Below are 8,141 nucleotides of genomic sequence, written 5' to 3' on the forward strand. Positions count from 1 at the left end.
TCCTCGAGCTCCCTCGAAGCATCCACACCGACTTTCTAAATATGTTATGAAACGTTTATAGATATAGAATCCGATAACATAGTAAAAAGTTTCTTCAGTAACTCTTCTGATGAATTTTTTTGTGTTTTTCTTTACATCCACTCTTGATAATTGTCCATCCTTAAGATGAGCTGGAATAAACTCCTCTAGAAATATAACCGACATTGTTTCTGTTTTCTTCGTTTTTTTTTTTTTGGTTCCTTCACCAACAGAGCTAAATTGAAGAATGGTGGAGAAATCTAGAGGAGTAGACTTAATATCATTCCGAATCTTTTTTTTTTATTTTCATCCAACAGATTTTTCATCTATAATTACATCATCAATTTCATGCTCGATTTCCTCTTCCACGCTTTCTCCGATTAATGGAAATTGTGCTATATGAATGAGTCTTTTGAAGAGCAGTTGTTTCGTTTCATCACGTTGAGTAGGATGAGTCATGTAGTGCCGAATTCTATTCCAAAACACGGTTTCAAAAATCGTTTCTTCCATCGTTTTAAAATCGGTCGCGATAAATCTGTTAATCCATTCTAAATCAACCTCTTTTCCAGTTTTACTTTCTCGAATGGTAGCTTCAAGATCAACCCATTCAAAGGTCATCTTCAAATCTGAGGGTGTTATCGATATTTATTTTACACATAATGTTGATTCCAAACATTCCCTGCATTCCAACGCACTGCAGACACAGTTGGACTTTAATCTTTTCAATGACACAACTTTTCTAAAAGCAGCTGTTCCTAGAATGTAGTATAAACATTCCTCAGTAAGATGAGTACGAATTTGTTCATTTTTGTCAAGATGAACCAAGATGTTATCTGGGATTATTTCTGCAACCTCGAATGGAACAAAATCTTTGATCAGAATGTTTTGAGTCATGTTACTATGAGAAAGTCTACATTCGAAATGATTTTACATTGGATAGTATATTGAATTTATATGAGCTTAGTTATATATTATTGATATTGTATATACGAAAAGAAGAGCCAATGAAGAAAATAAAATTTTATAGTAATAATACATCGAGGAGCAAAACTCTACTATCATATATACTTAACAACAAATTCACTTCTAAAAATTATGCTAAAATATATTCTGTGCTCACTCCATCGTTACCTACTCTTCTTTTTGAATAAAAATATGTTAATCCAGTTCTAAGTTGAGTGTATGAGAACACTCTATTGTCTTTTTTTACAAAACCTTTGTTTACCCCTTCCTTAGGAGATCTTGAATGTAATACTTTTAAAAAAGTGTCTTTTGTAAAACTATTCGTAGTTTTACTTAATCCTTTACTGCTATGCTTTGTAGAATGAGTTTCATCATTCCAGCAAAAGTAAGTCTTAGAATTTAAGGCTACTATTCCATGTCCTGAAAATTCTACTTTGAATAAACCAGGAGTCCTTATATCATATTGATATACTTCTTTGCAACAATTTTGTAATTCCCACAACTTTGTAGGAACAGATTTACAGAGTTGGAAATCCTCCGTGTGTCGATCGCAATACATCCTAGGAAACCATTTTCCATATTCTTTGTAGTATATATCAGCGATCTCTTTTCTAACGATATTATCCATAGGTGCTGAAAGAGCCATGTAGGCACTATCTGTATCCATCGCCACATACTGGATGTCCTTTCTGTCGAAGTATCTAAAATAAAAAATTTCAATCCTTAATTCTTTTTATCTTAGTATTATAATACTCCCATTTCAAAAATTATCATTCAAATGTTTACCATTATACATATTTTTTCTAAAAGATACAAATGAGATTACTTACCTGTCCATGAAGTCATAGTAGAACTCCAACATCCGAAGTTTAGCCAGTTGTAATATGGAGAATCCGATATGTACAGGTATATCCATTTTCATCTGAATAAATATATACAGTCCTATTAGATTCCTTTACATATATTAGCTCAAGTAAATTTTTCATTATGATTCAATTATATCAATAAGATAATAAATATATACTACTAACCGAAGGCTTGTGTTGAGTCAACTCATAGAAGCTATCAATGATTTCCTCCAAAGATTCAAATCTGTGTGATCGTATTCTCAAGGATGCTTCATAATCTCCTTGAATATACTTGACATTTCGATGTTTTAATTTCTCAGTGATTGTTTTCCCGTACGATGAATTTCCAATGAGTTTATTGGTTGTGGCTATCAACTCTTGGTCAGGATCTTTGTCACCAGCTCTTCTAGCATTTGAGACAGATTCTCCAAATGACTGGAAAACTCTTCTAGGGGTGTATTCTATGACTTGATATATTTTGGTTATAATCAATCCATGATTAAGATACCATTTTGCTAAAGTGGTGAGTAGTAAAAATTTTTCTCCTAACATACTCCCCTCCAAAGTTCGTTGTTCTTGAGGTAGCATTCCTTCCTTTTCAGCAAATTCTTTCATACTTTCACTAAGATGATTTCTATTCAAAGATGTATTCTTGAAAACGGGGCTCATTTCTGAAAACTTTTCGTATAAGTTTTCAGGAACAGATATATCGCATTCAATGAATCCATATATCTCCCCTTTTATAATCTGCTGAATAATCTCATCCTCGGTGGCAAAGGAATTGGAAGGATAAAACTCTTCGTTGAAGATACTAATAAAGTTCTTAATCTCGGTCTTATCCTCAATCATCTTGTTCCATTCACACTCCCAGATTCTTACTAAACGATATCCAAGTTCTTTAACATATTCTTCCTTCTTTATCGTTTCCTCCAGAACTTCACTCATGGGTCGATTCTTATATGGATGTATACTTATTCCTTTGGTCTTGTTACAGTTATGTCCATGCCAGAAACATCCATGAAATTGAAACACTGTATTCGATTCTTCACAATATCCATCAACAGGAAGATTATGTTGTCCAATTCTGAATTCTTTATCGTTGTTTTCATGTAAGATTTGAATATTGTCCTTCCAAGTCAAAAATTGTAACCATCCATGAGCAGCCATGCTATTTTTTCGAGAATGAGTGTATGCAAATCCATTTTCGAATCGTCTTATTCTAGGGTTTCCAGTAGGCATTTCTTGCATCATACTCCACAAATATAATGCATTTGCATCAACTCCTAGAATAAGTTCACAAAGTTTGGATTCCTTTCCAAACTTTCTTTCTCGAATCAGTGTTTTCTTTGACTCATGAAGTCTGTGAAAAACAATGCTAGGTCCACCTACGATATTGTCCTTGATAGTAAAGTAAATATCTTTATCACTTTCCTTGATCAGACAGACAGGTTGACAAGCTTTGAAATGATGTGATGAGATTGTCTGATGATGAGAACTCATAGGATGAGGAGGCGAATCTGAAAGTTTCAACATCCATTTTACTGCCAATCCAGGAAGTGAAATGGCATCTTTCAACATATCGATTCCCATGGTTCTGTAAACTTCTTTTTGTTTTTCTACAGCTTCAACAAATGGTACTACATCGAGATTGTTGTACCATACTAGAAAATCTTTTAACGTTTTCATCTTCTCTTGTTTCCAAATGTTTAAACAGATTTCATAATCAGCATCCGAAATATGTTCATCTCTCAAAGAACTGTAAAAGCATTCTTTAGCTGGTAGAAACGGTTGTTTCAACTTCTCAAGATCATCCATATATTCATAAGGATAGAATCCTTTTTGTTGAGAGCATTTGAAAACTTTGAGATACTTTGCATAGGAAAATCCTGGAGCAATGAAGTTGGAAATATCCAAGAATTTGAATCTTCTTGATTGAATACAGCTCATCTTGTTTGTTCTTTTCACTACAAAATCAAAATCTTCGTCTTCTGTGTCTTGAAGACATCGAAGTAGAGGTCCTTTCATCACATTCAGGTCGTAGTTTTGTGAATTAAATCCTAGAATCGGAATACATGAGATGAATTTGTCGAAACGATTAAATAAATGACAAAATTCCTCTCTTGAATGGTATACTCGAGGATTGGAAAATTTGCAGGATTTAAATCTTTCTTCAACTTTTCCTTGCTTTTCAGCTTTTGCCTTCATCAACTGTCTAATGTAGTAAAGTTTTTTTTCAAGGATATCCCGGGCTTCATCAGCAATTTGGGAAATATACTGAACAAAAGAAGATATACAAGAATCAGTATCTCCCTCACTTACAAAACACTTTGGATCCTTAAATCCGGGTACATTTGAACAAACTGATATACTCATCAATTCGTGTCTCGATGTGAATGTAACCGAATTGGAATTTGGTGTAAGGTCGGATTTTGGAAGATAACACTCGATATCATAGGTGATTAAAAAGGGATAATAAGTATCTTCCTCAGCCACGGATATTCCTATCTCTCGTTTCAGTTGTTCGAAAATTGTAGGTGTTGCCTTAAACTTTCCTCCTTCGAAGATGAAGTTTGTTACTACTTCTTGACTACATTTATGTCTATTGAAATTTCCTCTTTTTGTAAAGCTCACTTCACAGGAAGGACAACTAAACCCTTTAGTATAAGCATTAACATCCTTGATGAAACTGAAATGAGAGTTCTGCAAATCGAGGAAGAGTTCCTTTCCCTCTTTTTAGGACGATGTCCAGATGACTGTTGAGGTTTCATCAGCATTCAGAGAAAACACGGTTATACGGAGGTCAAAACATTTCTCAAGAGAAATTAAGTCTCCTAACTCAATTCCAGGAAAATTATTCATCAGAACTTTGTTGGATGAGGAAGAAGAAATGTGATTCGAGTACTTTTGAAATAGCACCTTCACAAGTTGCTGTTTTGGTCTTTGTCTGGTGCAACTACATCGGTTTGAACACTTACACATTACCTTCAAGGCTAAACATCTGAAGAAACAGAGATTGTCTGTGTAAGGAGTGCAGCTACGAGGAATGTTATGCATAGTGATTACATGTCGATTGTTAAGAATGTGAGTCGGAAGATCTGAAACCATTCCTATTTGCCCCATTCCAATCAATTTATAGAAATAGAATGAAATATTGGTAATTACATTCAATTTCCAAGCTGTATTCGGGCGTTCTCGAATCGCTATAGCAGCAAGATCTTGTCTTGTCAATTCTTCAAAGAAATTCTGTAGTTCCTGTCTTGTTGTAATCAGTTTTGCTTTTTTGAAAATTGTAGCATTATTCGATGAAGCATGAAAATATCTTAATTCTCCTGAAGTTTTATGTTCAAGAATGCATCCCACACTACAATTCAACTTAGCTCTTGTTTGTAACCCATTCCAAGTTGTCAACATCTCGTTCCATATTCTTTCCGAATGGTTTGGAGTTGGAAGTTCTGCTTGAGGAATATTTCCATTCCATAAATTTACGTTTAACGTTTCAACAACTCTTCCTCGTCGTCTTTTTTTTTCATAGCATTCCAATATCTTCTTATTAACTCATCCCATTCCTCATCATCAATACCAGGAATGATATCCTGATTATCTTGTTCTCTTTCATTTTCGATAGGAACGATGGGCTCGACTCTATCATTAATACCAACTAAATTGTCATCATCAGCGTCCACTTCATTTTAGTTTCTTTCGATTTGATTTGTAGGTTGATCAGATAAATATCTATTTTCTTCGATTTCATTTGTATTTTCTTATTTTCTGATACATCTGATTCATCGGATTCATCATCAGCAAGATTTCGAGTAATAGGAGTTACTGTTATCTTAGATCGACTAAGATCTCCTCTTCCAATTTGAGTTGAAGCAGAACGAAATGAAGAATGATGAGAAACAATCTTTACTTTTTCAAAAATGAAAGGGGGATTGGAAACTTGTATAATAATCGAGGCATCATCATCATCATCATATTCGTGATATTGTTCCGAAGAATCATTAGTTGATGTTGTAAACGATTCTGAACTTTCATTCGATTGGAGATGAATGTGTTTAACATGTCTTTTGAGGTTTGATTTTTTGTTAAATGAAGTCGAACATTCTAAGCAGATATATTTATTAGCTGAAACGGATGATACACTTATTTCCCTACTTCTGCTTCTTTCTCTATTATCAATTGAAGTGGAAGGAGCAGAATTTTCCGATGAAATTAAATTATGCTCTCGTGAAAGCTTGAACATCTTTGAGGAAGATTTCCAGCTGCCAAGAATTAAAAATCTCATTTTACTATTCTCTCTACATTTATTCATTCATTAAAAAATTTTTCCACCAATTATTGTAAATCAACTCACCTCATCAGATTTGCTCCAGTCTCCTTCTGAATGGGAAGATGCCGGATACATTTCCTTGATGTATTCAAATTTCGGAGATATATAATCCAGTGAAACAGAGATAATCCAAAGTTCTGAGAGAAGATTATACATAGATATCCAAATTGTAGAATTAATCCAAACTTTTGTGAGATATATAATCTAGTTAGTTCGGAGAAATATAATCCAGTGAAACAGAGATAATCCAAAATTCTGAGAGAAGATTATACATAGATATCCAAATTGTAGAATTAATCCAAACTTTTGTGAGATATATAATCCAGTTAGTTCAGAGAAATATAATCCAAAGTTCTGAGAGAAGATTATACGTAGATATCCAAATTGTAGAATTAATCCAAACTTTTGTGAGATATATAATCCAGTTAGGTATAGAAATAGTTCGAAAAAAGCTCTCAATAATGGTGAGTCCATCAAACTTGGCTGTATTTATACTAGTCAAGTTCAAGGAGGTGGAACCTGCACAAAAGCTATAAATCACTTCTAATCCAACTTGTCTCACTCAACTTTCGCGAAATTGGATTTCGCGAAAGTAAATTTCGCGAAATTGGATTTCGCGAAATTACACATTATATATATTATATAGTCAACTTTCGCGAAATTGAATTTCGCGAAAAGTGAATTTCGCGAAATTGGATTTCGCGAAATTACACATTATATATATTATATAGTCAACTTTCGCGAAATTGAATTTCGCGAAAAGTGAATTTCACGAAATTGGATTTCGCGAAATTACACATTATATATATTATATAGTCAACTTTCGCGAAATTGAATTTCGCGAAAAGTGAATTTCGCGAAATTGGATTTCGCGAAATTACACATTATATATATTATATAGTCAACTTTCGCGAAATTGAATTTCGCGAAAAGTGAATTTCACGAAATTGGATTTCGCGAAATTACACATTATATATATTATATAGTCAACTTTCGCGAAATTGAATCTCGCGATTTTCAATTTCGCGAAAAGTCTTCTGATATTATGGATGATGCAACTAAATTTATCAAAACTCATTAATCATTTGATGAGGAGAATTGTATATAACCAGCAGAATTTTACTAAAACGATATCAGTTCTTCATTCAAACTCAGAGAATTAACACACTACACAACTATGGAGGATAATACTCAATCTGGAGTGATAAAACCTGGATCGAATAGTTCAGTGAAGATGACGAAAAAGAGAATTTCACCTGTAACTCTTTCTAACACGACTCCTTCAACGAAGAAAAAGAAATCCAACCAAATCGAAACGAATTTGGAGCAAAGGGTAAAAGATGTGGCAGACAAGTTAAGAACATTAAGTAAGGCTACTTTAATGGAAGCAAAATCACTGCAGAGAATGTCAGATCTTTCAATAGGATTGATTATGGAGGTGACAAAAACGGAAGAAGCTCATTCGATCCATGGAGCGTGCTGTATCATTCACTTCAACTATGTGGAAAATGGGATTAGTAAATCTACTGCTGTATTTGCTCCAAAACGATTTCTGGATGGATCGCTGTCTTATCCAAGTATTATGGTATATCTTGGATTAAAACCTAAGGCTAATGGACAGGGAAGTTACCATGACTTAAGAAGAGTAACAGAAGGAGCCTCAACTCCCTGAGACATGAAACGTACTCTAGCCAATCTGAGATCGAAGAAACTTGAAAAACTTATACAACATTTCGAGATTCGTCATCTCAAGGAGTTCAAAGCACCATCTATTTTCCACTATCACAATGTTGGAGCAAGTGAATACAAAGATGGTGAAGGCAATGTGGATGTGGTACCAACTGTAGCATTTTCAACCAAAGTTGATGGAGAGGAAGTTCAAGGAACTTTAACGATGCCTTCGAGATGTGCCCTTTCGTTGAAAGAAAATTATCCGGGTATCATTATATACAAGGGGCTAGTAACATCTCACAATACTCGCG

This window comes from Watersipora subatra, chromosome 7 (assembly GCF_963576615.1).
Source record: "Watersipora subatra chromosome 7, tzWatSuba1.1, whole genome shotgun sequence".
Classification (NCBI taxonomy): domain Eukaryota; kingdom Metazoa; phylum Bryozoa; class Gymnolaemata; order Cheilostomatida; family Watersiporidae; genus Watersipora; species Watersipora subatra.